Genomic DNA, 26,819 nt, shown 5'->3' on the forward strand with positions numbered 1-26,819 from the left:
AAGACTGCCCTCACCCCGCGCACATTGGCCCATCCCGATGAGGATACGCGAGAGGCGCACAGTACAGACGCGTGTCGAACCCGACCCGGGCGATCGTTGCGCAGAGAGGAATAAGAATGTCTGCTGCTGTGAATGCTCACTGCAAATTAATTACCGTGAGCCGTGATGAACGCCACTGGTGTGCAGGCTCTCCCGAGAAGTCGATGGCACGTTGGTACTACTGCAGAACCCTTCCCTGGAAGTCAAATAACTCGGAAGTGGCTGTTATCAGCACCGCGCCTCAGCCTCAGCCGATGCCACTTCCAACGCTTCTCGACCCGGAGTTGCCGCCTCCACCACGTCTCTGCTCTGACTCCTCTATTTCTTGGCTCCCACTTACGCCCTGGTCTCCATTTTCCCACCAAACAGTGCCAGTAGCCAGTAGCAAAAATACAAAACACTGCGGCTCCAGCATTGGGAATCCCGCCAAAACGGTGCGTTGCGATCAGATAGCAATCACACAGCAAAACTCTCACCTACTACTGAGAAACGTCCGCTCCAGCTCTGTGCTCAGCTCACGAATCTAGGATATTATTTTCTGCGGCCTGTTTTTATCTAAGGGGGCCGATTACTATCCACAAAACTCTGTTTATGTGGGGATCGAGAGGCTCCAAATGCTTAATAAAAGAAAACGTGGTCCGTAGTTGACTGTAATGTAGACAATCTTTATTTAAATCTTGTGATTAGCTAATTTCGACTAGTTTTCATTCTCAAACACATGCGTAATATTACGTATTACGTGCCGCAGCCTTGTCAGATTACTTGTAGTGAGAAATAATTTGACATTTACTACATATAACACATAATATGACACGTTTATTTGAGAATGACAAGTCGTCTAAATTAGGTAATCGCACGATTTAAATGAAGATCGTCTACATTACAGCCTACTACCAAGTTTTCTTGTAGTAAGCTGTCTACAGAAAAAAGGCATTCACAACTGCCTGCTGTTTTAATTTGTTGTTGTTGTTGTGGTCTTCAGTCCTGAGACTGGTTTGATGCAGCTCTCCATGCTACTCTATCCTGTGCAAGCTTCTTCATCTCCCAGTACCTACTGCAACCTACATCCTTCTGAATCTGCTTGGTATATTCATCTCTTGGTCTCCCTCAACGATTTTTACCCACCACGCTACCATCCAATACAAAATTGGTGATCCCTTGATGCCTCAGAACATGTCCTACCAACCGATCCCTTCTTCTAGTCAAGTTGTGCCACAAACTTCTCTTCTCCCCAATCCTATTCAATACCTCCTCATTAGTTATGTGATCTACCCATCTAATCTTCAGCATTCTTCTGTAGCACCACATTTCGAAAGCTTCTATTCTCTTCTTGTCCAAACTATTTATCGTCCGCATTTCACTTCCATACATGGCTACACTCCATACAAATACTTTCAGAAACGACTTCCTGACACTTAAATCTATACCCGATGTTAACAAATTTCTCTTCTTCAGAAACACTTTCCTTGCCATTGCCAGTCTACATTTAATATCCTCTCTACTTCGACCATCATCAGTTATTTTGCTCCCTAAATAGCAAAACTCCTTTACTACTTTAAGTGTCTCATTTCCTAAACTAATTCCCTCAGCATCACCCGACTTAATTCGACTACTTTCCATTATCCTCGTTTTAATTTGCATCACAAATAATCGTCATTTTAAAATCACATTCCAACGTGGATGAGATTAGGCTGTATCACTGAAAAATATACTAATAATTATGTCTGATGGGCGCCCCTCGTTTCGTTATAAGAGAAAAGCACTGCCAGGTGCGGGAGCAGCTAGTATTGAGTCAGCCGAGTGGTGAAGACGTCCTGCGCAAGACTGCATCCCTTACCGGCTCCGTCGCTGGCTGTCCCCCAGGCCACTCCAGAAGCACCCTCTTCTCAGCCGGGGACACAATAGGCCACGGTAGAAGGGAAAGGAGGTTTAGGGAAGGGGAGGCGAGCGCCAGGCGGCGAGCCGGGGTCGCGAAACAATGACCCGATCCGAGATTGCTCAGGTCCCGCCCGCGCGAGAGGTCGATCGCCACTGTGGATTCGCGCACCAGTGGCGCAGGCACGGGGCCGATGCAACACAGGAAGGCGCGACAACCAGGCTGCGCGGTCGCGAGGTGTCTCCGTGCGAATTGAGTGGAAAGAACTACACCCGTGTAAGAAGAACAGCGGCGGACGTGAGAAACTGGGAAGCGCGTCGTAGACCAAGCGAAGGAATTACGTTAGGGGGCGTCCGTTAATTACGTGAGAGGTTTTCTTTAAAATCTGCACTCCCCCCACTCCCCTTGTGAGATGTGGTCAGAAGCCTCTCCCTTCCCCACGTGAAGTTGATACAGTACTAGGTTAAAAATTTGTTTTAAACATTGATTAATACACATCAACAAACCAATGTTTTATTTGTAAAGTTTTTAGCAAATGACTAAAAATACTTTATTTTAAACACTCCAAGACTGAGTAAGATTCGGACGGACAAAAAAAAGACAGGTGAACAAAATTAACCGTTTTGACGGATCTCTAAAAACCGATCTTTTCTTGGTTTGTTGTATACATTAAATGTCGTTGAACTATTACTTACCTTGACAACAAAATTATTTTTACCTTCCTTCGAACTGTATGATTACGTAGATTTTCAGCCTCTAGATTAACATGATCACTAACAGAGTCCTTATCGGTGTATTTCAGCTTAGCTTCCTTCCACACACGTTTAACTTCTTGCTTCATGTTTAGACTTGTCGGCATGCCGCTTAACACTAGCACTGCAAGAGTTCTGAGACAAATTCATGATGAACACAATAACATCAGCTACGTGTGCATTCCAAAATACCACGATTGACTCACTGACACGCTGTGACTTCTACCGGCGTGGCAAATAACCCCACAAATAAAATCTGACACTTATGCGGCACTTGTTTCATATCGGGGAAACTTGGACATGCGCACGTGTAAGGCATTCGGTACAGTTCAGAGAGGCCACAAAGACTGCTGGGCACTTTCAATATTCTCTATGCTCGGGATTAATTATATAAAACAAAATGTTATCTGTTATAACAATTTATATTCTTTGAATTAAACAAGTTGGCGTGCGATTTCGCTAGAACCACCCCCCCCCCCACCCTTGCCCCCTCGCCCCCCCCCCCCCCCGAGGGAGTGTTCTGTGACCCTTACTGTTCATTTTATGTATTAATGAACTTAGTCGTTTCACAGATGACGCAGTTATCTGTTACATAGTATTGTTTGAAAGAAGCTGTGCAATTATTAATTCAGATCTTGATAATATTTCAAAGTGGAACAAAGCTGGCAACATGTTTTAAACGTTCAGAAATATATAATGTGCACTTCACAAAAACAAAAAAAAAAACAAAAAAGGAATATCCTACGAGTATAATATCGGAATCGTATTTGAAGCTGGCCAATTTATACAAATGCCTACGAGCTACAATGTGTAGGGATATGACAGGGAACTAACACATAGTATCAGTCGTAAGAAGGCAAGTGTCAGACTGGGTTTGATTGGTAGAATAGTAGAAAAATGCAATCAGTCTACAAAGGAGATTCGCCCGACCCAACGTAGAATGTTGCTGAAGTGTGTGGGACTCACACCCAAAAGAACTAACGGGGTTATTGAGCGGATACAAAGAAGGGCACTACGAATGGTCACAGCTTTGTTCGACCCATGGGAGAGTGTCACGAAGAAAGAATTGAACTGGGAGATGTTGAAGATGAGTCGGAGAAAACCTGCTCAGAAGGTTTCTAGAACCAACTTTAAGGGTTGACTCTAGGACTACATTGCAAGCTCTACGTATCGCTCCCACAGAGACCGCGAAGACAGTTTTAAGTTAATTGCATCACGCACAGAGGCATTTAAAAAGTCATTCCTCCCGTTATCCATACGTGATGCAATGGGAGAATAATTGGTACAACGGAACTTACGCTCTGCCATGCAGTTCACAGTGCCTTACAGGGTTGGTTGGTTTGTTGGGGGAAGGAGACCAGACAGCGAGGTCATCGGTCTCATCAGATTAGGGAAGGATGGGGAAGGAAGTTGGCCGTGCCCTTTGAAAGGAACCATCCCGGCATATGCCTGGAGCGAGTTAGGGAAATCACGGAAAACCTAAATCAGGATGGCCGGACGCGGGATTGAACCGTCGTCCTCCCGAATGCGAGTCCAGTGTCTAACCACTGCGCCACCTTGCTCGGTTGCCTTACAGGGTATAGTTGTAGATGTCATTACTGGTGTTAGCGCTTCTTTCGGCAACCATCTCAACGGCAGGTTTCTCTCCGTTGCCATCCATTATTTTTAGAAACTAATGGGGCACTGGGCCCCAGCTTGGACCTTATAATGCCTCCAAACATTACTTTCAGAGTCTGAAGCTATCATAACACTGACCTATTTCAGCTGTGTCGACGTTCCGTCTGCTGTGAATTCATCGCCACTTGACGGTAACATTCCATCCTGTTCCTGTGAGGCTCTGCCTTTGCACTTCCGAAATTCAGCTGCCACGGTACCACTGCTATACGATTTCGTAGATCCGTAGCTTTTTAAAGACTTTCTGAGCTAGAAACATTAACTGGAAGAAAACAATCATTATGTTGCTTTGTATTTGTGAGCGTTTGTATAGGGTATGGCACTGAATTTCATCGGTTACAGTAATTCGTGAAACCGTTTCCCAGTGCCGACCGATAACGGAATGTTCCGGACGGTAATAAATATTTTGATGCCTGTCTGCCGTTGGAGACGGAAACGACGCGAGCGACCTGTCCACGCTGCGTCGCCCTGTTTTTACGAGTAGGGGCAATCGGCATCAAACGTTTTACTGCGAATTCCAACGCAGATGCCAGTGGCAGGTCTTCAATTGCGGATCGGCTGCCAGGTTTATGGTAGGTCAGTGTTCTACGCTAACAAGTTTGTGCCGTGACCTCCAAAAACATCAACATATTTTATTTTTTCAGGGGGCAGCCTGAAGTCAGAAAACTGGTGTCAAACGATTTTCCTCCATCCTCTGTCAATCTGCTTTTTTAGAAATGTCCATTTCTCTTAAACGGACTGTTCTTACTGAACGAATATCGAAGATTTCTTTTTCTTATTATAATATACTTTTTACGCTCCTTTGGTTTAACGTCAATTTGGCAGTACAGTCTTTACAAATAGCACGACATAATTCAACAACAGATTGATACGATAGATGTCCAAGAGGAGGACTGGTTTGAGTGACAGCGACTTCTGTGCCATCAGCGACATCTCATCGGTCATTAGACATCCATTTCTCGATACAGATCTTCTCCGTAAGTTTCCCTGCACTATGGTCTTCAGATTCAGGCATTTACGTTCATCCTTCATGTTTTCTAATGACAAACGGTACACGAGTACTGGAGATGAAAGTAAATTGATGGTTAATCATTTTAATTCGTGAGAAGTAAGTATGTTTCACCATTCCTGCCTACAAAACGACAAGTAAATGAATATTATGGTCGAAATAGAGTTTATAAGGCCGATGAACTCAGGGACTGTGTGAAGGGTTACGATCAGCATTAGAGAAATTTTTCAGTTGTCTCTTTCAAATTTTGAACTGCTGCCAGTTTTACGCCATAAGTTTTATTTCGAAGTACCGCCACGGTACAAAGAACTGTGAAGAAACCATGGGTAACAGAATAAATACTTCGATTCATCGATGAAAGAAGAAAGTACAAAAATGTTAAGGCAACTTGGAATACAGAAACACAAGTCGCTGAGGAATCAAATCAATAGGGCGTGCACGGAAGCTAACACACAATGGCTGCAGGAAGCATGTGAAGAAATCGAGAAAGAAATAACGGTCGGAAAGATTGACTCAGCATACAGGAAAGTAAAAACAACTTTCGGTGAACTTAAAAGCAAGGGTGGTAACATTAAGAACGCAATGGGAATCCTACTGTTAAATGCAGAGGAGAGCGTGAATAGGTGGAAAGAGTACTCTTAAGGCCTCTATGAGGGGGAAGATTTGTCTCGTGGGATAGAAGAAGAAACAGGAGTCGATTTAGAGGAGATAGGGAATCCAGTATTGGAACTAGAATTTAAGAGATCTTTGGAAGACTTAAGATCAAATAACGCACAAGGGATAGATAAAATTCCATCAGAATTTCTAAAGTCGCTGGGGCAGGTGGTAACAAAATGACTTTTCACATTGGTGTGTAGAATGTATGAGTCTGGCGACATACCACCTGACTTTCGGAAAAATATCATCCACACAGTTCGGAAGACAACAAGAACTGACAAGTGCGAGAATTATCGCACAATCAACTTAATAGTTCGGGCATCCAGGTTACTTACGACAGTAATATACAGAAGAATGGAAAAGAAAACTGAGGATGTGTTAGATGACAATCAATTTGGCTTTAGGAAAGGTAAAAGCACCAGAGAGGCAATTCTGACGTTGCGGATGATAATGGAAGCAAGGCTAAAGAAAAATAAAGACACGTTCACAGGGTCTGTCGACCTGGAAAAAGCTTTCGACAATGTAAAATGGCGCAAATTATTCGAACTTCTGAGAACAATAAGGGTCAGCTATAAGGAGAGCCGAGTAATACAGAATATGTACAAAATCCAAGAGGTAATAATGAGAGTGGACGGCCAAGAACGAAGCTCTCGGATTAAAAAGGGTGTAAGACAATGATGTAGTCTTTTCCCTCTATTGTTCAGTCTGTACGTCGAAGAAGTAATGATGGAAATAAATGAAAGGTTCAGGAGTGGAAATAAAATTCAGAGTGAAAGGATATCAATGATACGATTCGCTGATGACATTGCTATCGTTAGTGAAAATGAAGAAGAATTATAGGATCTTTTATATGGAATGAACAGTCTAAGGAGTACAGAAGGGTTGAGATGAAATCTAAAATAGACGAGAGTAATGAGAATTAGCAGAGATGAGAACAGCGAGAAACTTAACATCCGGAAGTAGATAAAGTTAAGGAACACTACTAACTAGACAGCAAAATAACTAGTGATGGACGGAGAAAGGGGGACGTCAAAAGCAGACTAGCACTGGCAAAAAGGCCATTCCTGGCCAAGAGAATTCTGCTAGTATCGAACATAGGACTTAATTTGAAGAAACAGTATCTGAGGATGTACGTTTGGAGCACAGCACTGAATGGTAGTGAAACAAGGACTGTGGGAAAACCGGAACACAATAGACACGAAGAATTTGAGATGTGGTGCTACAGACGAATGTTGAAAATTGGGTGGACTGGTAAGGTAAGGAGTGAGTAGATTCTGCGCAGAATCGGAAAGGAAAGGATTATGTGGAAAACACTGATAAGGAGAAGGGACAAACTGATAGGGCATCTGCTAAAACATCAGGGAATGACTTCCATGGTACTAGAGGGTGGTTTAGAGGGTAAGAAACTGTACAGAAAGACAGGCACGAAACCGCCACGGAAAGAATTCTGTGCTTTTGACGTCTGCCGAAATAAGGTGTTCGACAGACACTCTTCTGCATTCAGGAAACTGATACGGATATCAAGATAGCCTCTTACAGCGCTGTTATAGTGAAGCAGTACCTCATGCTTGAATTTCAGGTGCTCCCATCGTTAGGAAATACACTATAAGAAGAAAAAAAGAAGGGAGTATCATAAAGAAATTACTCGAATTGGACGCAAATCGGTAGATGTGATGTACACGAAGAGATAAACAAATGATCACATTTTCAGGAAATTGGTTGATTTACCCAAAGAAAGAGCTTCAGAGACTCAACAACACAAGAATGCGTTGATTCGCCAACGGCCCTTTTGCAAGCAATTGTTCGGAAATCCTCCTGAGGGATACCGTGCCAAATTCTGTCCAACTAGCGGGTTAGGTACTGAACTCCCGAGCTGGTTGGAAGGTCCTGTTCATAATGGTCTAAACGTTCTCAGTTGGGGAGAGACCTGGTCACCTTGCAGGCCAAAGAACAGTTGGCAACCTCATAGACAAGCAGCAGAAACTCTCGCCGTGTCGGACGGAAATGACCTTGCTGCAACGTAAGCCCAGGGTGGCTCTCCATGAAGGGCAATAAAAAGGGGCGTACCGCTTTCCTGTGCTGTTGGAGCGGATGACAACCAAAGCGATCCTACTATGAAAAGAAATGGCATCTCAGACCACCACTCCTGGTTGTCGGGCCGTATCCCACTGCTGTGGGCGACGTCTCCAGACACGTTTTTGTAGGTCATCGGAGCTCTGGTCGAAGCGGAACTCATCACTGAATACAATTCTACGCCGGACAACAAGATCCCAGACCGCTGTCGAAATGGTCCTAGGAATACTAACGCTTTTCAAAAATGGCTCTGAGCACTATGGGACTCAACTGCTGTGGTCATAAGTCCCCTAGAACTTAGAACTACTTAAACCTAACTAACCTAAGGACATCACACACATCCATGCCCGAGGCAGGATTCGAACCTGCGACCGTAGTGGTCGTGCGGTTCCAGACTGTAGCGCCTTTAACCGCTCGGCCACTCCGGCCGGCACTAACGCTTTTATCTCACACTACAGCCCAACCTCTGCTAAGTTCAGGTCGGTTTCAGTAGGTACATATCGCGAGTTCTGATGAACCTCGTTCGGGAAAGCGTTTAATTTTTAACTTACATTTCTTTCTTTCTTTTTTTCTTTCGTTTACGCCATAGTCCCGCAGCGATCGCAGGGTCGACGTGGTTACGACGGATTTGCCAATGTTAGTTTTAGGGATGGCCGGATGCCCTTCCTGCCGGCACCCCGTACCCCCCAGGACGGAATCAGTGTACCTCAACTGTCTGCGTCTAATGTAAATCGTGAAATAGTGCGGACGTGTTTCAAATGTCTGCGACGTTTGTAACTGAGGCGTAACTTGGGGACCAGCCCGGTATTCACCTAGCGGAATGTGGAAAACCGCCTAAAAACCACATCCAGGCTGGCTGGCACACCGACCCTCGTCGTTAATCCGCCGGGCGGATTCGATCCGGGGCAGGCGCGCCTACCCGAGTCCAGGAAGCAACGCGTTAGCGCTCTCGCCTGCCCTGGCGGGTTTTAATTTTTAACTTAAATGTGAAATAAATTTGATTTTTGAAATTAGCCGTACAGATCTCTGTGGAGGCACGATGAGCGTACCCATACGTAGTTCCTCATCAGCGGAACTAATAGATGAGCATGAAATTCTTCAACGGGCTCTATGTAGTGTTCGACGCTTGTAGTGACTTCAAACTTCTTCATGAAGGCAGTAAAGGGTTAGGATAAATTCCCCTGTGACCTCTCTGATTAGGATAAATTCCCCTGTGACCTCTCGTTGCACCTGAGTAAAGATTTACTACTTCCAGCAAAAAAAAAAAAAAAAAAAAAAAAAAAAAAAAAAAAAAAAAAAAAATCACAGACTTCCTTCGTCAAAAAGCAGGAGCTGTTGCAGACAGGGTCACATCCGTATCAATATATCAATCATCTGGTTGTCCCACCAACTTCTTTATATACGTAGACTCAGCTGTAAAGCCATTAGATGGAGACATTTCCCACAACATTGTCTTCAGTTGCACGTCTTCTTTATTTCACTTACCAGTAAGACCTGCTTTTTTCAGTCTATCCGTTTCTTTTTCAGCTGTTCTTGGGGCGGTCCCTGTGAAACACCAACCATAAGCTGAAGGAAAACTTGGAACGGAAATGTTGAATAAATAAAAATTGTTGTTAACATTAAGAAAGTGTTTCTTTCTTAATTACATTCTGCTAATTACTGTCGCAGATTTCAATTAGGGAAGATAAGATTTTTACAGTATAAAGAACCCTATTGGTGGCTACGCTCGAAAGAAACCTGCCTTCATCAGACTCACGAAACTTCAACTATTTATGAAGAACTGGCATAACTGCTATCTAATTGCCCTGCATTAAAAGTTGAAAAGTTCGTCTAAGGCTTGGAAACACACGCAAGATAATCCATCTTGTAAAGCACAATACTTCAAGCGAGCGCCCTAGAGCAGCGTGATGCAAAAGCACCATTCCGCAGATTGCTTTCGCAGAAAATTGCCTTTACATCACGGAAACTTTCTCAACTTAAACCGCTTTAGGTGGTCTTGTTTGAATAACGCTAACTCTGATTGGCTTCAGGCGCACGCACTGCCGAAAATGGATGCTTTGCACCAACGAGGGACAAAAACAGCGAAACAAACAACGCTCAAGGGACGCGGAAGTGCCGAATATCCAGCGCAGTAGAATACTGCTACGCCGTAATCTCTCTGCCGTATCGGCATGAACATCAGTGGTTCTTTGTTTCACCGAAATTTTAATAGAAGTGCAATCAGACCCACCTTCCTTTGCATCTTTTGGTATTTATATTGCATCTACTCCTTAGTTTTGCTAATAGGCATTTTTGTTCGTGCCCTGATTACGCAACCTACATGCCTGCGAGAGATGGACGGAGAGGAAGTTCTCATTTATTACACTCTGCTTCTCTGAAAATCCGTATTCTCTTATTTCGGTGTTAGGCGGTGGCATTGTGTATCTAAAAAATAACCACCCTACTGCTGGCCTACGTTGTAGCTCTCTAAAACTACTGCCGGTGCTTTCGAACAACAGGCACGGATACTCTCATCCATAGCGATCCGCCACTGACACTATGGTCGACGTGGCTTCAGCACTAACGTCACCTGCCCAAGCTTCAAAGACCGTTGTTTTCGAAAACTCTACACCGCACTGGTGCTACACCAGCTTTGCTGAGTGTTTGTTATGAAAAAGGGGGATACCAATCTCATCCTCTTCGTGTCTTTGCGTCTACGCGATTCGACAAATACAAGATTGAGAGATGACAAATTCAAAATGATCAGTATTATCGAACAAAAACTACAAGATATACTTTCCGTTGCACATATTTTAGTTAACCTGGACTTCTGCTTATAATATGGGAGTAGTAGCACAGCGAGTTTTGGATCTAAATGGCTTAATTATTTCGTGGAGTATTGCGTTATACTGTGAGCTGTATGAAGGTGTACGGCCATGTGTGATTTGGAGCTAGATGTAAGAGATGTTTTTCAGATGTCGATTGCAGACAATAGACATTAATGAGAAAGTAGCTTGATGATCACATGTTTTCCGTCGGAATAATAGCTCCAACTATGTAACCTCCCTATGCCGACAGATGGTAATTCAAATTATGTACATTTTATTACTAGTTTTGCGCGTAATTTTACTTCTAACGTTAACGAGTATTATGTTCATCTTCTCAAGTCTCTTCAAATGCTGTATTTTTATACAGAATTCATTTAAAATAAACCTCACTGACTTCAGTATCTCAGTACGGGATGAAGAAACAGCATTTTTATAATATTCTAGGAATAATAATAATAATAATAATAATAATAATAAATTAAGGATGTGTCCGCCTTTTTGCAAGCACACGAATTATTGTTTTGTTTTATCAGCCAGACACGTTTCAAAAAATGGTTCAAATGGCTCTGAGCACTATGGGGCTTAACTTCTGAGGTCATCAATCCCCTAGAACTTAGAACTACTTAGACCTAACTAACCTAAGAACATCACACACATCCATGCCCGAGGCAGGATTCGAACCTGCGACCGTAGCGGTCGCACGGTTCCAAACTGTAGCGCCTAGAGCCGCTCGGCCACCCCGGCCGGCAGACACGTTTCATCGGAATTGTGGCATCCTCAGTGATTTTTTTATTATTTCGCTTTTATTTTACATTGTGTGTGTCCTGTGGCTGCCAACCAAAATCATCCACAGGTCTAAATTAATACACCATGTCACCACCGTAGTATTTTGCTTGTCCTTAGCTGTGAAAAGCTTCCTTTTATATACCAGACGTGTTTTGTGTAGTGGAGCTAAACATTTTCCCTTGTTCATTTGTAAATATTGCGTCCTGTTTTGCTGCTGTACCTTGGACATACGTTTCAAAGCAGAGACGTAAATTTTCGCAGTGAAACGTGTGTCCAAGTCACTGTAACATAACACGACGCAGTATTTGCCAATGAACAGGAGAAAATGCTCAGCTCACATACACAAAACACGTCTGATACATAAAACCAACTTGTCACAGTTAAGGACTAGCAAAACACAACAACGACAACAAGATGTACTAATTTAGAGCTGCGGCTGATTTTGGTTAGAAGCCACAGCACACATGCAATGTAAAATAGTGGAAAATAATTAAAAAACCATTGAGGACGTTACAACTGTGGTGAAACATGTTTGGGTGATAAAACAACACAATGCGTGTGATTGTAAAAAGCCGGACGCGTCATTAAGTATTATTTTTCTTGAAGCACAGGAACTGAGCTCAGAACTCCAATATGATAGGAATAATAAATATGATTGGGTAAGAGCCTCATTGAGTAGGAAATAATGAGCTGGGGTGAAAAGTCAAAGTGACTGGAGCAAGTAAATACAATATCGCTAATAACTACGTTTTGACCACTGTTTTAGTTACTAACAAGGAGACAGTTTTAGTTACTGTAAGAAGACAGTTCTGCCTTTCGTTGACAATTTAGAAGACCGCCGTCTGGTTGAAAATTAAGGAAAAAGCTGATCTATAGTGTTCTTGTTGGCCAATCAACAAGTCTTTTCCTTCCGATACAGCTTTCACCAAGCATCGCACCCAGGTGGCCTTGAACGATGTTGCTAAAGTGGGCTGGACACTGGTTACGCTGCAAACAAATACCTTCAGCGACTCAAAACTAAATATGACTTGTTCAGGTCGATTATATCACAAGCAGTACGACTCCTAGAGAAATAACCATTTTTGATCAATGCTTTTGACTTATTTTTTTAAAAACAAGGATTAGGAGAGTCATTAGTATTGGAGCATTAGGTTTGCGTTGTGGAGGGTTGGAAATCGGCCGTGCCCTATCGAAGGAAACAATATACGGAAACCTCGGAAAACATAAATATACATGCCCAGACAGGGATTCGAACCGTCGTATTTCCGAATTCGATTCTGGTGTATTTGCTCCTTCATGTCTCGAAATTTTGCAAAAGAAGCTATTTCTCACTGCTTAGTTATAACAGTTACAGTATTAATCCTACAGCTAAATACTGGCCGGTTTGCGTAAACGGACATGCCAGAATCCACCTTTCGAAAGCGCTGACGAAATACGAGGCGTAATTTTATTTTTTTGGGGAGATAAAGAAACTTTATGACTATCCTTCATGTTGGGGTGTCCGTGACACGACGACCACTTTAAACTTCTCTTTTTAAAGACATTAACTATTTTGTTCATGGGCAGGGACCAAAAAAATCATAAGGAATACACCTGCTACGAATCTGCAGGTTGACCATTACAAGTCTACAATAGGCTGTCACGATAGAGCAATCCAGTGATGTCTGTGGTGCATTGTGTTCCATGATCACATCAGTCTGTTCCATACGCGTAAAATGGAGACAACAAACACTACATCAGAAAAAAAAATCTCTTGTTTTCATGTAGATGGAAGGAAGATATTGCGAATGAAGGAAGCATGCAGAAAACGTTGTTGGTACCTTGCATTAAACCCAAATATGCCAGTTATTTCAGCGTGTGTTATTTATATCTGTAAAAGAAGCAAAGGGGTGGCATAGCCGCAGTTGTTCTCGCAGCGAAAATGCAGAAATTAGTAAGTTGCCCCAACTGCGCGCCTCGAGCACAAACAAACAATTAGGTCTCTCCACGCGGATACGCGGGCTTAACAATTCCGACCGCAACGGGACGGGAATGCGCTTTAAGGGCAAAAACCGCCGGCAAGCGCAGCTTCCAGGCCTCTCGCGGGACGAGTAATTCCACGGAGAAACTTTTGTCTGTCCCCGAGGCTCGGTTATACCACCAGACAGCGGCACCTCACGCAATGCAAGTGTCTGCTACTAAGACAGAGGATTTGCCTGACACTCGAATTTATTCAGAGCGCATGCAATGTTTGATAACGTCCCATATCAAACATCTAAAGCACCCATATCAAAACAAGAGGTAAATGAACTCTGAAGTAATTTTCTTTCTAGTCTTCAAATCAACCACGTTCAAAACGTGCATAGAAAGAACAGCATGGCGTCTGCATTAAAACCACAAATATACGTTTGCACTCCGGAAGCCACTGCACAAGTTACGTTGGATGTTTTGCGGTGACCACTCTCATCTAGTCCTTTCAATGCCGGCTCACTTCAATCTTCGCTTGTGCCCTGATTTTGTGGTAAAGTACAGCATAAAGTAAGCTGTTTGCCTCGAATAAATAAGCCGGAAATTCCATTCAGATCCATTATACTGCTGCTCACACACGGTTTTATAGTTTTGATCAGTTACGTGAGGCAAGATAAATTTTAAACTCGGTATTTAATCTTCCAAACAAACGTCAACCGCTCTCGATGAATGTTTCGTTATCACATTTCCAGCCATCCCAAAGAAGTAATTTATGTAAAACATGTCTTTACTGTGCACTTTCAGATAAACAGCACAATTTGTTAGGTACTTCAGCAGTCTGAAACTGTATGTGACAGTCCCACTTTAATTGTAATGATTTTATTCCGCTACATGCTTTGTCTACGGAGTACTAAAAATGTGGTCTATGTGAAAACGTAGACCAGACAAACAATAGTCTAGTTGTGCGATATTACATCTGTAAGTACATTTCATGCCAGCGCAGCAGCTAGTAGTCAGTAATGCAATAAAACCAAAGAATATATGATAGCGTTAACGTATGGGAATGCGAAAGAGGAATCACTTTGGAATTAACACAAGCATAATGTCACTCGAAACTTAAGTAGGTTTATGAGAGAGAGAGAGAGAGAGAGAGAGAGAGAGAGAGTTAGAGAGAGAGAATGGACATTTAGATAAAATGATGACAGCATTGCACTCTGCAGTGACTGGAACATGATCTGGTTAGATTTGACGCACGTCCTTGCACTGCACTTGTGCAAGGCTTTTCTTTTCTTCAGCTGATTCGCTGCGGTGTTCATCACTTTCGAGCACTACCGAGTTTCCGTTGCCACAGTTAAGCCATAAAAATTAGTTTAGGCCAGATTTACATCACATTCAAGACGATAAGATCATTCGTTGTTAGGTGTTGGATTTCAAAATTGATATCAAGTTCAGTTTAGAAAATCAGCTATTATTTCATTTCTTATGCAACGTTATTCTTTCAGTGCTTGTTACATATACGTGCGCGTCTTTTAATGTTGGAATTTTATTTAGTCATTTAGCGTATGCAAAACCACAAGGCATTTTCATAAAAGTGTTTCAGTTGTTTTTAATCTTTATTCTTAATATTTGTTTTGTAATGTTATGTAGTATTTATATTCCGTTAGTTTTGTGTATTGGAACTGCAAGTCACGTACTGTAACAGTATGCATTACATGCTGTTGACTGGACTTCACAAATCAGAATTTCACACGACAGTTTTTTCAACATAGCTTTAGGTTTTCTGATAATTTTGGGAAACGTTTATTCAAATATAGTTATAAAGTTTCAGACAGTCTTTCCGACTCTTTTTATCAGATAACGTTTTTGTGAATACACCATTTGCACTTTTCCAGATAACAAAAAACAAATACACGAAAGCTAAATGATAGGTAAGCAATTAAATTCACTCAAACTCATTTAAAAAGAACATCAAAGCCAACAAGTTACGCAGTTGGCTTTTTTTTCTGAGAACGTGTTGCAGAACACGATAAATTTTTCACCGTGCTGTAAAAACGGTTCTTAGAAATCACCAATCACTGACTTATTAGTTCGTGGTTTAACAAGTTTTGACTACCTTGATAACTCTGTAGAAGAATCTCTAGAAGAATTCTGTAGAAGAATCACCTTGGTAGGTGCTCTTGAATATACTAAAAAATCATACAAGTGCGAGCCAAGCTGGCCTGGAGGAGCCTCAATAGGGAACTGGGTAAATAGCGGATGAATTATTAAACATCAGGAAATTCTTTTCACAATACATACATTGCATGATTAAATCTTTAAAAGGGGTCCAGCCGAACATACGTATATTTATCATTAAAACCTTAACGTCCCATCGCGTGTTAGTACTAAATATTGTTGTTAAAAAGGTTCGAAATGCTTACTTGAATGACACGATTATCTGAAGCTGGGAGTCCAAACTGGGAGTCCCGTGGGAAAGATGAATTAGACACGATCATATTCAGGCTAGTCGTTCATCACACAGAAATAAGCCGTTAAACTATTTGCGAAGGGAAACAAGAATCAAACTGGATTAGGGAGAGACTAGTCTCGATGGTCAAAAACAGTAACAGAAAATTGTTCCCAAATTTATATTAAAAAAAAATAATGCGTGACTACGATTATGAACAATGAATAGGAACTACGTCTTGTGAATGACTCTTGCAAAAGGTAGGAGCCACTGAAAAATCAATAACAACCACGCGGCTATGCACCACAAAAGAAATCGATAAAATATAACAAAAATTCACTTCAAGAAAGATCACGAAGTCAAACATTGAAACTCGAGAATTTGTTTAAGAAATGAAACTGGTTCACATGCTAGCAAAGGATACTAAATCACAGTCTCTCGTACAAAATGCTTGGTAATGGCTACCTACCACGCACAAAGAAAAGTCATTCAAATCTGCACGAAACACAGTGGCCTTTTTCTCAATATGGCTACCGAATGTTAAAACCAAAGCCATATGGACTGCTCATATCAGTTACAAGATTTAGTCAGGAATCGAGTCACACTCATGATCCACGTGGTCTCGTGCCCCACAATCACAAAGTTATGAGTACAAAGAAAGCACTGCTATAAATTCCAAAAATCGCGAAATTATACTAAATTCCGGTATCCCGAAGTTACCCCAAATTATTCTATGACAGCTGAAATACACTAAGAAATGAATTAAGTACTCTGTTAAGTTGAAACTTACACATTCACAAAATTACAACACTAAGGACTAAAAGTCGATGTTACTTGTTCGACGATTCCCAGAGCAGTGAGGTTGGTCGTCACTCAACTCGCAGTCCCTACCGCGAAGCGGAAGTGGGCGCACAGAGAATATGCATATTCTATCTGTGCCAACTCAACAAAAGCGACGGATCATCGCTCGTCAGTCTCATTCTGACCCAGAAGAGTTCCTCTTTGCTATACACAAGAGTTTGGTAAGCTGTCCTTACATTCAGACAAAATTACCCAGTTCGGAAGACATATAGACATTCCAGCAGACGACAAGCAGACAACCACAGGGTTGGAAAAAGGAAAACACAGGGTGACGAAGCAGATATACGATGAATGCTTTTCCATCTCAAATTAAATTCTTACTATGTATTTAGCTAATGTAGAAAATGATTTGGATATGAAATACAATTCAGATACGGTAATGTAATTTAGTATTGAAATAATCAGGATGGCTCCCGTCAATATCACTCAGCCGATGATCTTCCGCTCAGTTTGCATTTAAAGGAGCACCAACACATAAGCGATGCTGTCCGCCCTGAAAGTCAATGAAGCGACTTGCATAAAGACGCCTCAGCAGAGACGGGAAAACCAGCAATAGGGAGGACTTCAATGCTACATAAATTTGTAATAAAATGTTATACTTGTTCACGTATTTTCGACAGCTCAGGCTACAAACACTGTTGACAATTATCCTTGTAACATACCAAGACATGCCTGAGAAGGATGTTCAATGAATGATGACAGTTTCAGGTTTCAGTCGCCCACTTTATCCTTTTTGGTATAAGGCTTACAGCGTTTAAGTACCGTATGTAATGTACGTTCTATAGGAGCTCATTGCCAGAGGCAGGGAACATTTGCTGCGGGGAAACAAGTCTCTTTTCTTTGCCGAGTGGCCCTTCCCCGCCACTAAGTAAACACCAGTAAGTCATTTCTGGTGCAGTGCGAAAGAAGAAGGCGTTTTCGGTGCTTAAAGAAAGTGGCCATAAATCAGCGCGTCCAGCCACTTTGCTGGCCATTGTTCTCCGGAGAAGCGAGCGGGCGGCCAAGCGCGGGCGGGCAGCGCGGCACGCCGAGGCAACGGCCGCCGCGCGCCACTCGTGTGCCGCGCATGCGCAGTCGCGGCTGCGGCGCGCGTCCGGCCCGCGACCGACGTCGGCCGAGCGGCGGCGGGCATAGCCGAGCGGCTGTGGGCCCCGCGACCCGGGCAGCCGGCCGGCCGGGATGCTGCCGTTGCCGCTGCTGCGGCGGCCGCCGCCGCCGCCGCCCGTCACGGTTATCGATGTCGGCAGGTGGCGCCGCGCCGAGCCGCAGGCTACCCGCCGCGCACCGCGCGCTGGCGGGCAGCGGCCGTGCTTCCGCCTGCTTCGCCTTATCTCTAGCCGCGTCTAGTCTGTCACGCAAGCTAGTGGGGCTTAGTCTAATCTTACTGCTAGTTTCCATTATGTTAATGTCATACACATTTTAACATCTTTAATGTCCAATGTCTAAATCACAGAATATCGCAAGATTAATGATGTGTGTTTGCGAATGGTAGTATCAAGTGATTCGCTGCTCTTCGTAGACTGGGTGGGTGTGTCGTACTTTCTCACGACAAAACACATTTACATATGAATCTATAAATATAGAAAGTTAACTTTTCCTGTACGGCTCAGAAAATTGGTATTCGTATCGAAGTCAAGATACTAGGCAGTTTCCGTCTACGATTTCTCAGCCGATTCTCCACAAATGAGAAATTCTAATGTAAGACGGAGGGTATACCTCACAGGTATAGACGCTGCAATGGCGAAAACCAGCTTACGTGGACCAGATACAGTGTTATGATAACGGTATCTAATCTCCCCCGGAAGGCACTCCATGGCGAATTACTAAATGGGCACTGCAAGAAATTCGATTCAAAATTATAGTCAGGCAGTTTCATTCTCACTCTGATTTCGAGGCAGTGGTTTGATAGCCTATGACTACCAAAAGCGATACGTGGCGTGTTTATTCTATTGTAATACGTAGATTAGTATATCAAGAATCACTGCGAGCACGATATCAAAACTCGAAAACATGTTAATCGATCGATGACAGTTGTGCCGCGTGGTACACTATGCGGTAAAAGCGTACCAACCGCAATGAAATCACGCACCTTTTAAACAACAGTTTTAACCAACATTTCAGCTGTAGTTCCAACAACATACTCAAATATACGACACATCATTTCATCTTCAGCACAAATATTGAGCTCACTAGCCACGTATGAGGTCACAGCACCATAGTATGCAGTAGTCACCTAATTGGACGCGGGCAGAAATTTGCTTTCACCAGACAAAATATAACTCACTTTCTTAAACGAGCTCACGGGTCAATTTCCAGTGCTGTGCCTGATGTGTAAATAGTAGTAGGCGTTCACGTGACCCTCCACTGTTGATAAAAGTCGCGGCAGTCAAGTGGAGTGCAAGTGTCAGTCAGTTGTATGGAGTCAGCACAATAAGAGGGGTCGACATGACAGAATGGTGGAAAGAACAAATAACCCCAATTACACTGTGAATGGAGTTGTCCAATTTATTGGTTTATCAATGCAGACTGTCCGCTGAATCCACAAGGAAAGGTTTACTACTCGCAGCCATATACCAAGGAGTGTAATACAAATATCATACCAAAAGGCATGGATTCGAGTCCTGGTGTAAGGTTTACTATTCGCAGCCATAGATCAAGGAGTGTAGTACAAATATCATACCAAAAGGTATGGATTCGAGTGCTGGTGTATTGTGAAGAGTAGGTTTCAAAATCTTCGGGCAGGTGAAGTTGGACGCTTTCATTGGGCTACGCTACACAGACTCGACATACGCTGGTGCAGGTGTGTAGTGTGGAAATACGAGTAATGGTTTATTATTAACAGTAGGTTTCAAAATCTACGGGCAGGTGAAGTTGGACGCCTTCATTGGGCCACACTACATAGACCCGACATACGCTGATGCAGGTGTGTAGTGTGGAACTACGAGTTTCTATATCGTCCCCTGTCATATAATGCAGGACGCTGAGTGTACCGACGGCAAAGTGAGGAGCTAAACACGCAGTGGGTGGAGGATGCAGTTCAGGTCGCAGGTGGTTCTGTAATGTTTTGGAGTGTTTTTCGCAACATGACTTCAGACTCTCATTAACGTTACTGTTAACATAGACCTGGATGTTTTCGGCGGCAAGTTGTTGCCCTTCCTTTTATATCTCTGTGGCGAGTGTCCTATCGACACTCCCGTCTCCTACGATGATTACTGCCATGTTCACAGTGCTGCAAGCATATTAAAATTCAGTAAAGCAGTCTCGATCGCAACTGATGTTTATTTTGGTTCGCTCTAAACTTACGCTGAGCAGTTAACGTCCGTGTTCTTACGGATCTTGTTTCGTTCACCACCACCAGCCGCCGTCATGGTGATTACGGCCTGAATATGGTCCAAATTGTAGACCGAAACCGGTTGCCAACCAAAAAATCATCTGTTGCGATCGAAACTGTTTTACTGACTTTTAATATTTTACAAAAAAATGGTTCAAATGGCTCTGAGCACTATGGGACTTAACGTCTATGGTCATCAGTCCCCTAGATCTTAGAACTAGTGAAACCTAACTAACCTAAGGACAGCACACAACACCCAGTCATCACGAGGCAGAGAAAATCCCTGACCCCGCCGGGAATCGAACCCGGGAACACGGGCGTGGGAAGCGAGAACGCTACCGCACGACCACGAGCTGCGGACAATATTTTACAACGATCGCTGTTCACTCTCCATTGAAAGAATGCTTCCTAGAATTTTAGCTGCAAGCACATTTTCATGGTTCGACGAACTCTCAGGCACAGTATCGTACCTCGACTGATTCGCTAAATCACCCGATCCTAATCCCATAGAAAATGTGTGATACTACACAGAACAGCGCACGAATGTAGTGATCAACATCTGGTTTAGCTGAGTACCGGTACGGTATACCTGAAGAAACGTGTGAAGTCTCTTTCTGCCCAAGTTGAGGTCCTTATCAAGACTACAGTTGATATTACACGGTGAGGGTCACTAAATTTTTGTCGGGTGTGCTTATCTCAGGCAGAACACAATCTAGGAAGACAAACAATAAAGCCGAAAGGGTAAACCTGAAGTACATGATGGTGGTGATGATGACAGCTTGTTAAAAGCTGTGCAAATTTTCGAAGTGCGCGTTCACTGTAGATTCCACTGAAGCTGTCAGAAACGGTGAAGAAGTGTGAATGGATGGATGGATGGATACGGTGTTATGGGCGCTCAACAGTGTAGTCTTTAGCGCCCGAGGAAGTGTGAGTTACGTCACTTATAAACTGAACAATTTCTGCATCAAAAGAGGGTATTTAAACCTGACCATTTAAAACAGAAAAATATCATTTCCGTTCACCTGATATGTTCATTATAAAAGATGTAAAGCTGTGCTAGAAAAAACTACAATTAGCGAACAGTGAGCTGAGGAAATTCGGTTGTTTCGTTGCTCTGATACCAGGAAAATAAACCATAAAAGAAGATGCGCGCAAAAATGTTAACAGTCGTAATTTTGTGTGTTGAAATATTTATTCTTCCACGAGGTGGATTTAAGCCTTTATAGGCTCATCGTCAAGTGGCGGAATTTACTGCAATGTTATTTTGTGACACATGTGCGATGTGAAATTTAAGAATAAATATTTCTGCATATAGCGTGATCCGATAATGAACCACGGGTGACTTAACAGCTGTCTCACGCGAGAGTAACCGCTTCCAGACGCTACATCACGACTGGTTACTGTTGAGAAACGAATCGCACATATTTATGCTAACATTGAAGTATTTTCCTACATTTGGTATATACAAGACGTGCAAATTAATCCATTCCAACTCTCTTTTGTCTCGGTGATTGTACTCAGCAGACAATAGCGTGTGCGCCTCATTTCATCGGTTGGTTGGTTGGTTTGGGGAAGGAGACCAGACAGCGTGGTCATCGGTCTCATCGGATTAGGGAAGGATTGGGAAGGAAGTCGGCCGTGCCCTTTCAGAGGAACCATCCCGGCATTTGCCTGGAGTGATTTAGGGAAATCACGGAAAACCTAAATCAGGATGGCCGGACGCGGGATTGAACCGTCGTCCTCCCGAATGCGAGTCCAGTGTCTCATTTCATCGCCTCGCCTGAACAGTCGTTATGAGATTGCGAAGAGTTGTTGTGATATTGCGTCTTTTCCGTATTAAATTTTTTATCTTCTTTACTGTGAAACATATTTTTGATGGAGATACACAACGCAGCAACCCAAAAATTTTGAGACATATTAAAATTTATTAATAAAAGGGGGCACAGTTTACTGGTAAAATTCTTTCGTAAAATTAAATGAAGGGAACGTTTCATTTTTTTGTTGCGCTACCGGAGATGTAAGGCATTTTAATAAGCAAAGAAGTCACTTTATTTCGATATACTTACATGTCAAATAAAGCTAATAATGTTATTTACTATAGTTAAACTTTATCTCTTCTGCTTATCGTCATACCAACAACGCACCAAGGTCATATGCTCTTGAAATGCAGTAGTAGTAGTAATTGTAGTAGTAGCGGTGGTGGTGGTGATCGTAGCGAAATTAGTAATAACAAAAAAAGAAAAAAAAATCCATTGAGCTTTGGTGCCCTAAACGAGGCATGGTTAACAGTGTTTCAGCTGTTAGAGCCTACCGCCCAACAGAGGCAAAGAAAGAAGATTATGGGTGAACGTGTTATCGACGTTACAGCAGAAGCTCTAACAGGATGAAGTGGGAAATCGGAATCATCCCAGAATTCACTCCAATCAAGTCTGGGAAATCAGGGGAGTCCAAACTTTGGATGGCCGCATGGGTACTCGAGTTCCCGTCCCCGAGAGTGCGAGTGCCTTTAATCACCATGCACCTCGCTCGATGATCATCAACAGGTGTTTTCACCGTGCCTCGACGCATATTATGGCGTTTAAAAGTGTTTATGGCTGATTATATTCTTCACTGTTTGCAAAGAACGTTTTGTTTGCTTTGTTATCACTGGTGGTATAAGGTTCCACAGCTGTAGCAGCCGAAATTTGGACACCTGCACGTGATTTACACACATTCACACTTCTTTGGAACAGAGGAGCTTTTTCAGCGACGATAGACTCCACGGAAGCTAACAAACACTGTAACACGAGAGAGACTCCAGGCCAGCGAATTTAGGCGCTACGGGCGCCAGTTAGCGAGTATCAACAGGGGGCAGGCTCCACGTCAAACACTCCTCCAACTCGCCTGACGGGCGGCTTGGCCGGCAGCCTTTGAAGCTCTATTCCTGGTCCGCACCAAGCAGACACCTGCGTGAAACACGGCCCGGAACCAAGTCGACGTTAGCCACTGCATATGGTGCACTCTGGACAAGAACCGTCACTCTCTGCTGGGATCGCTTCAACTTATTGGGAAATACGAGTACCTGATATACCCTCTGGGGCAGACAGAAAGGTATTACATATAGACCGATATTCCTTCTTCTTGTACAGCGAAACGAGGTCAGGCGGTGCAGTGATTAACGCAATCAGAAGCTGGCCACATTACTGTTCTATAATCCTGAACATCAGAGTCAATAGTGGAAACGTTCCTTTCATCAACGCCACAGCCATTGCCTCAAAACTTCTTTGTCCTTCTGAGCTAGTGTTTGTGCCTCACTGACCTTGAACGCGAGATGATTTAAAAATATACAGCTTGGACTTCTGCTCCAGTTTAAGGAAAAATCAACATATAAAGTATCTCAAAAGTCTAACTGTAGTTATTTTCGTACTGACCTTAATGTCACATAAACAATCCTACTCTTATGTACCCTGTGCACCTGTTCCAGCTACTTTTTTTTTAAGGATCTCCAGCCGCTGATTCCAATAATTCTTTCGTAACTGGTCGGAACATTACACGGAGTAGAACAAGGTATACTTCATTCTTCGTTTTATTGGATCCCCTTAAGAGAAATGCAAATACTTTCTGCTGAGCCATGTTTCATGTAGAATATCAAAATTTGCATTTTATAACTGCAGTAAATATTAAAGTTTATTTAAAATCGCATTCCTTTATTTTATTAACAAACGGTAGCTCGGAGGCTATTATTACACAAACGATACTTTCTGTCACCTGCTGGACACTCGTATTTCCGCTTGCGTGAGTTTCTGTATACCCTAGAGTGTCTGCTCATTTTTTTGTATATCTTCTTTCAACAAGCTAATTTTAATACTAGCACAATACTCTCGAATGTGTGATAGCGCAGTGTCACGAGCCTAGAAACATAACAAAAAGGCGTTTCGCTTGGACGGAAGGTTACAACAGTCCGAAATGACTCTACGCTTAGAATTTAGTGCCTAGAGGGCTTGTTTCTCAGAAAAAAAATTATTGGGCAGAAACGAGTGAAGAACAGCAGTTACTTGTGTATAATATAGTCTTGCCTATGGATAGAACCGTATCACAAAAACACTGGCCCTTTCTGTTTCTTACTGTCAAAGAGATACTAGGAATCGTAATATCTTTATATGCATATTTCCTAGAACAAAATGATAAGCTCTTTTCACTGCATCAAATAATTACACTGTTTCTACTTCCGTAAGTGGAACTGCAGTTTCATCTTACTTAACTGAATCGTTGCAAATATGCAGAGATCAACGCACGCTAATAACGCTGCTGCCAACTTCTTTCTGTGAGTCTACAGAGAGCAATGCTGTCTGCTACAATCGGTGGGTATGAGGTGAGAGGATGCACAACCGCTCCTGCTAGCTCTAGCAACTACAAAACAGTAGCGACAGAGATTATCACCGAGGAAATGAGGTAAATTTTTTACGCTAAGGAAAAATGAATAGTTTTATGAAGTAAAATTAAGTTTGCTTCTATCACTTACAGATACCGACGGTGTAGCATAACAGCATTCACACGTAGACTTTGGGCAGAGAGTTCGAGACTACACAAACAAGTTTCCTGTTCGGTTGTGATTACAACACACTATATGTGTTCAGCCTCGTCCGCAAGCGTTACGCCACAGTGAATAACAGTACGCTGGCGTCCAACCTCGAGGAACCACAGCCGTGGGTACGTACGAAAGATGGTACGTACGGCGTTTAAGACGCAAAGCTGCTGTTAGCGGCGTGGATAGCAATTTTAAAGTAAGACAACCACTTTTAGATTTTATAGCATGCCGACAGCAGAAGGTTTCTAAGTGTACAGTATTCTGGAAAAAACCTGAAGAGCTCAGCTTGGACTCTCAAAACGCTTTGTTGCTAGATGAAGTGCAATTCACGTGGCTGTGCTGTAATTAAGCTATAAATAGTAATAAAACTCCAGTAAACCTCTACTGATACACAGTGCTAAATACGTCGAGAAATCAAATTAAGGAACTCAGCACTCGGCAATAACACGATGACTGATGATGTCTGGGAAAAATGTGTACAAAGCAGCGGCTGTATAGACGTATTCCGAGAGGAAAATGTCAAAAATCACAATTACTAGGTGTGGAGACAGTAAAACATTTTGACAGTCCGGGATGTTTCAGTAAACAAATCCGTGGGTGAAACAATACAGGGCTATTACAAATGATTGAAGCGATTTCATAAATTCACTGTAGCTCCATTCATTGACATATGGTCACGACACACTACAGATACGTAGAAAAACTCATAAAGTTTTGTTCGGCTGAAGCCGCACTTCAGGTTTCTGCCGCCAGAGCGCTCGAGAGCGCAGTGAGACAAAATGGCGACAGGAGCCGAGAAAGCGTATGTCGTGCTTGAAATGCACTCACATCAGTCAGTCATAACAGTGCAACGACACTTCAGGACGAAGTTCAACAAAGATCCACCAACTGCTAACTCCATTCGGCGATGGTATGAGCAGTTTAAAACTTCTGGATGCCTTTGTAAGGGGAAATCAACGGGTCGGCCTGGAGTGAGCGAAGAAACGGTTGAACGCGTGAGGGCGAGTTTCACGCGTAGCCCGCGGAAGTCGACGAATAAAGCAAGCAGGGAGCTAAACGTACCACAGCCGACGGTTTGGAAAATCTTACGGAAAAGGCTAATGCAGAATGCCAGTTCGGCATTTCTTAAATAGGAGATTGGAAAACCAATGGATCGGTCGTGGTGGAGATCATGATCAGCAATTCATGTCATGGCCTCCACGCTCTCCCGACTTAACCCCATGCGATTTCTTTCTGTGGGGTTATGTGGAAGATTCAGTGTCTAAACCTCCTCTACCAAGAAACGTGCCAGAACTGCGAGCTTGCATCAACGATGCTTTCGAACTCATTGATGGGGACATGCTGCGCCGAGTGTGGGAGGAACTTTATCAGCTTGATGTCTGCCGAATCACTAACGGGGCACATTTCGAACATTTGTGAATGCCTAAAAAAACTTTTTGAGTTTTTGTTTGTGTGTGCAAAGCATTGTGAAAATATCTCCAATAATAAAGTTATTGTAGAGCTGTGAAATCGCTTCATCAATCATTTGTAATAACCCTGTACATATTCGACCGCTAGTGTATTTTTAGCGCCTCTCAACAACTCCTGGTGTATTCATAGAGCCTCTCAACAGCGTTCTATGAGTCAAATGTAAATAAGGGTGATCAGAAGAAAATTTACACAACGAAAATAACAGTTTCATGAAAAAATACAAAGTAAATAATATAAAACCTTTTTACAGAATAAAAAACTGATGATGAACTGCACCTGCATAACATATTTTACAGCGCTATTAGAGCAAGGTCCAAGTTTTAACAGTTCAAACATGCAGTCTGTAATGGCTACTGCTTGGACGTCGTTACATATACTTCACAAATATACACAAAATTTTGTGAATAGGTCAGAGAGAATAAAGCTCGACACGGGTGTCAGACAGGGAATATCAGACATGGAGAAAAATGTCAGTTGCTCTCAGTTACAAACAGAAGCATTGTTTTAAGGAGGCGATTATTTGC

Source organism: Schistocerca americana, chromosome 2 (assembly GCF_021461395.2).
Source record: "Schistocerca americana isolate TAMUIC-IGC-003095 chromosome 2, iqSchAmer2.1, whole genome shotgun sequence".
Classification (NCBI taxonomy): domain Eukaryota; kingdom Metazoa; phylum Arthropoda; class Insecta; order Orthoptera; family Acrididae; genus Schistocerca; species Schistocerca americana.